The sequence below is a fragment of the Nycticebus coucang genome, chromosome 4, assembly GCF_027406575.1.
Source record: "Nycticebus coucang isolate mNycCou1 chromosome 4, mNycCou1.pri, whole genome shotgun sequence".
NCBI classification, from domain to species: domain Eukaryota; kingdom Metazoa; phylum Chordata; class Mammalia; order Primates; family Lorisidae; genus Nycticebus; species Nycticebus coucang.
The window spans coordinates 34,739,735-34,745,734 of NC_069783.1; positions in this window are offsets into that span (position 1 = coordinate 34,739,735).

Consider the following 6,000-nt stretch of genomic DNA (forward strand, 5'->3'; position numbering starts at 1 on the left):
TACCCTGAATGTCACTGAGTCTCACCAAACTGGGAGTTCCAGTGGACTAAATGAGCACCCATGTCTGAATTTCCCTAGCTCATTCACCCTCCTCCACGTAAGTGCAAGACTCCAGGTCTCTGCAGAGCATGTATTGTGCTAGACATTCCCCCAGCTCAGTGGGTGCATGCGCACTAGAGAGAGCAGGCACTCAGACTCTCCTCTTGTTATGGGCTAAATGGTGTGCGCTGGAAACTCACAGTCAAATCTCTAAGTGCCAGCACCTCAGAATATGACTGTATTTAGAGATAAGTTTTTGAGGGAGGTGATTAAGGAGGTGAGTTTAGGGGGTGTGCCCTAATCCAATCTGACTTTTTTATTTTTATTTTTTTTGTCTTTATTAAATCATAACTGTGTACATTGATGCATTTATGGGGCTCAGTGTACTGATTTGATATACAATGTGAAATGCTTCCATTAAACTGATTAACACATCCATCACAATTATACTCTTTTCTTAATAGTTTTGAAATGTACCATTGCATCATGCACATTAGGTCAGGTCCCCCCAAAGACCTCCCCATACTCTCACCTCCCTCCTCCCCTCCCCCCTCTCCTCTTCCCTTCTACTTTTTGAACTACAGTTATGTTTTACCATTCATATGAATGTGTAGGTGATTGTATATTGATTTCTTAGTAGTAGTGAGTACATTGGATAACTTTTTTCCATTCTTGAGATACTTCACTAAGAAGAATATGTTCCAACTCCATCCAGGTAAACATAAAAGATGTGAAGTCTCTATCTTTTTATGACTGCATAGTATTCCATGGTGTACAAATACCACAATTTGTTAATCCATTCATGGGTTGATGGGCACTTGGGCTGTTTTCCATGTCTTGGCAATTATGAGTTGGGCTGCAATAAACATTCTGCCAAATAAACAAATAATTTTTGATCATCTGAGTATATACCTAGTAGAAGAATTGCAGGATCAAACAAGATTAAAACTAGGTCTACTCTTAGTTCCTTGAGTATTCTCCAAACTTCTTTCCAAAAAGGTCATATTAGGTTGCATTCCCACCAGCAGTGTAGAAGTGTTCCCTTCTCTCTGCATCCACGCCAACGTCTGTAGTTTTGGGATTTTGTGATGTGGGCTAGTCTTATCGGAGTTATATGACACCTCAAAGTGGTTTTGATTTGCATTTCTCTGATGAGTAAAGATGAGATTTGGATGCACAAGGCCGTACCAGGGATGCACACACACAGGGAAAGCCCTATGTGGACACAGTGAGATGGCAGTGATCTGCAGTCAGGACAGAGGCCTCGCCAGACCCCAGCTCTGTTGACACGCTCACCTTAGACTTTAGCCTGCAGAGCTGTGAGGAAATAAATAGCTGTCATTTAACCTGCCCCACTGTGGTATTTTGGTACAGCAGCCTCAAAGACTAATACACTTTCCACAGTCATCCCAGTAATTTCCCAGAGTCTCTGCATAGATCAGGACAGATATGATTCTGTTCCATCTTCTGGCTTCTTTGTTGGCTTTGAGTATTGGTCTCTCCTAGAAATAACAGCAACTGGCTGTTAAATGGGTGATGTACTAGTAAAAGCAGAATCAGGTCTCTCCCTTCACCTACAGGAGAGAAGACTAGAAACTGTAAAGAAGAATTAGTGTCACTGAGATGCAGGGCTGTCAGCCAGATTGAGAAGGACCTGGGATACTCCCCACTCAAGGGAGAGGGCTTCCTGAGAACCGGAGAGCAGGCAGAGCTTGTGAAAAGGATAAACAGTGTCTTTATCTTCTGCTATATGGTTATTTAGATGAAGGACCTAGAACCTGGTGCCCCCATGAAGCCACAATGGGACACCATGAGAGAGACCTTGGGAGACCCTGATCTGAGTCCCCTAGAGTTTGGGCAGGGGCATATGAGAAGTGGAGAGATTGGGCTAATTTTTGCCCAGAGCATTCTGGGCAGGGGGATCGGCCCATTATGACAGCACCCAGAGAGAGGTCAACAGAGTGAGAAGCCCACACTTACACCCTTTGTTGGGCAAGGATGAATGATCTTCCCCAGGGACCAAGTGGCAGCCCAGAAGGTAACTAGACTTGACTCTTCTTGCAAGAGTCCCACCAGAAAAGTTAGCAGGGTTGAGGACACTGCAGCAGGAGACCACCCCAAGCTAGGAGGAAGGGAAGATGCAGAGTGGAAGAGGATGTGAAGGAGAAAAATGAAAGCAAACCAAAGCCCGACCCCATCACCTCATTGCTGGTTCCCAGGTCATGCCCAAGCAGGTGGGGAGACTGAAGAGAGTACAAGACATAAACTGTAATTTACATCGTATCAGATTTCTTAATGCCTAAAAATAAGATTGTTTTTATATACGAAAGTGACTAAAAAGCCATGGGGTCTAGCCAAGATGCCACCCAGGAGTGTGGAAGGGAAACTGGACAGAGAATGTTTGAAGGCCAGCGTGGGAGGGGAACGGGAGCTCGCTCCTTCGTGCACTCCAGAAAACTGAATTTATTCAACACGCCAGTTGCATGACACTCAACCAACATGTTGCACTCACCACCTGGGACAGACACCTCTATTCTCTTCTCTCCTACACGGTTCCCATTCCCGCCCCTCCCCCACAAAAAGTCCTTTTATTTTCCTTCAAAAACAGTAAGTAACAATGTCCCCAAAACTACCAATTCGTGCCAATAAAATTGCTTACAGCATTTGCTATTCCAACACAATCAGTGTCAACCTGAACCGAGATGACCTGGCACAGGAGCAGCAGGGATTAATCTACATTTAATCCACCAATAAAGATATATACCAAGCCAAAACAGGCATTAGAAGATGGAGTGTAGGTGAGGATCATCTCAACGAAAAGTCCTCCAAAATCCCAGGCTGCAATCTGGATGTGATGCAATTGCTTAACTAGGTCAGAGCTCTCTGTTCTTATTATAAAAAAGTGATGGATGAGGGCATTACCTACTGGAAATCACCGAGGACCAAAGACACCAGTTCTGAGAAATAAAGAAAGTTCGAGAGAAGGCAAAATTGAGAAGGTGAAGGTGACAAGGTTACTTTTTGCTTTGAGATGATTTGATTTGGGTCAACCAGGTTTAGGGCTTTGGTATTTGACAAAGGAAGAGTCTTCCTGGATTAATGCTAACGTAATATATTGTCATTTTTATTTGTCAAAAACTTTTTTTGTTGTTGTTGTTGAGACAGGGTCCCACCCTATGCCCCTGAGCAGAGTGCAGTGGGCGTGGTAGCTCAGACTCGGGCTGCGGGCACCCCGCTGCCTTTAAATTGTTCATTTCCTCTCTTTTATTATCAAGCTTACTCTGTCACAAACCTTAACTTTCCACCCGTCTAAATAGGAAGGCCCATATTACACATTCATAGAAAATGTAGATAGGAAGGAAAAAATAGGTCAGAAGATTCTAAGCATCCCACTCCTGAGAAGATTTCACTCCTTCATTCAATCCTCTTCCACGAATTGGATTAAAAACAGCCAAAAGTTAAACAGCAGCGGAGACCGTTTCCTCTGTCACTAGCACCCAAGAAACAGTGCAGAAAACTGAAAATACCTCTCCAATTCACCCAGTAGGATGTATAAAGCAACAGTAGCATATGGACAGACTCTTGTATCCAAAGAAAGGAGAGCCCACGATAAGCCTGTGCTATTATGGGTGGTGTCTCACCTATGAATGATTTATAAAGTGGAATTTGTTAGCTTCTATGAGTTGTTTTGAAGATCAATTTATTACTAAGTTTGCTCTATATCTAAAAGCGATATTAAAATGATCTCCCATAGGCAAAGGGTGACGTTAGCTAACGACTGTGCTTTTAATACTCCATGAAGCCAGCATTGATTTTTATATGTGTTTAATAATCAACGTCAAATGACTCTGGAAGTAGAGACTCATCTCCAGTGCCTAACAAAATAAGCAATATTTACTTCTTTGACATTCAATTCTTTAATTGAATGTCTGCTATAAGGAAATATGTCATTTACAACTTCCAAAAATGTCAAAAGAGAACAGAAAGATTGCCAAATTAATACCTTCAACATATTTTATTTGCAAATGCTTCAATTATTTTTGAAAAATCATATTGATGTGTGATTGGTTTCATAGTATTTTCTCTTGAACACTTGGTTTTTCTAATGAGGCTCTGTAGTTCTTTGAATCACCAAAATTCCTTTTGCATATTTGGTAATTGCTTTATCATATTGGCTTTTTTGACAATTCAAAAATACCTGTCTTAAAACAAATAATGGGTAAGGCAGATACTGTTGTATGATTTTAAATCCATGTATTCTTTCATTTGGCCCAGCAACAGTTTTCAAATATTATTCCTTACCCAAACCCCCTACATGCATACCTTATTTTGTGCACTTCCCTTTACATTTTTCTGTTCAATTTGTCTCTTTTCTTATCTACAATCATTTTAACTGTTTTCTGCTTTCCTGTCTATTTCTCTATTCTTTATTATCTTCATTTGCTCTTAAATGATTTTCTTCACCTTATAAGTATTTCTCATGAGACTTGGACTCAAGCCATTCATGTACTTAGTACATCTTTTCCCCAATTACTCAAATATTTTCACTGCCACCGAGAAAGACATTTGCAACCTTCCCAGCCAAATAGTCTTTTCTGGCTAAGCCAAGCTAGATCCTAAAAATTGAATAAGGCACCTGTTATTCACCTAAGGCACCTCCTCCTACAGCCATATCTGGTAAGGTGAGACAAGGCCTCACTAACCATCTCTAACAGAGTGGGCACATGCGGAGAACGGAGGACCTGCAACAGGACCTGCGTGGAATTGGATCAGCCTGGGGGTGCAGGACATGCCCTGCTACAGATATCAAGGCTATAGCCAAGCCAACAGCAGAACAAAATACAGTTGGACATCAGTAAGTTGACCACTTAAGGGACTATAACAAACTGGTCAACGTACAGAGGTGGTCAACATAAGGAACTTTCATTGAATACGTGTGGTGCATGTCCAGTCCATGAAAATTAGGGCAACATAAAGAGGTGGTCAACTATAGAGGCTGTACTATATTCAGGAAACAATGGTGGACTCTACAGCACCTGTATCAGCTTTCCTGGGCTCTCTGTTCTCACAGGTGAAGAGGGTCCCAGAAGCAGGCAATACCCAGAGACTCAGCCAGGGAGGAAAACAAGTTACATGTAGGGTGATCTTCTGGCAGATAGTAGGGGCCCTCTTCAAGACGTGACTGGTCTTAGAAAATGGGGAAATGTTGAGACTGCATGTAGAATTCGGTAAAGTAGATTTGCCATAAAATTAAGGAAACTTCAGCGATTCTCACTTGTACCCTTACAAGACCCCAGGTGAGGCAGGGCTATGCATATTAAAGAGTGCTATTGGTTCAGAGAATGTGAAAGGTTACTCACTGAACAAAACTTTTACATTGCTCTGAATCTGAGTGCTCATATAAGAAACTGTAAGGGGAAAGTATTGTAGAGCTATGTTAGAAAGTTAATTATTTAAAAACATTAAGGTTTTTTCTGAATTTTGTATTGCTCATGGTATTTATATGTGTGTGTGTGTGTCTGTGTATTTTTTTTTTTTTTTTTTTTGAGGCAGAGACTCATTCTGCTGCCTGGTAACAATGTCATAGCCTCAGCCTAGCTCACAGCAACCTCAAATTCCTGGGTTCAAGCCATCCTCCTGCCTCAGCTTCCCAAGTAGCTGGGACTACTAGTTGTGCACACCACAATGCATGACTGATTTTTCTGTTTTTAGTAGAGATGGGGTCCAACTCTTGCTCAGCCTGGTCAAAGTCCTGACTCCAAGGGATCCTCCTGCCTTGGCCTCCCAGAGTGCTAGGATTGTAGGCATGAGCCACCAAGCCCAGCCAGTATTTACCTGTTTTTAAAAAACATTGTTTATTACATTTTTTTGGTTTGTTTCACACTGGGCACATTTATTTTATTTATTTTTTTTATTAAATCATACCTGTGTACATTAATGCAATCATGGGGTACAATGTGC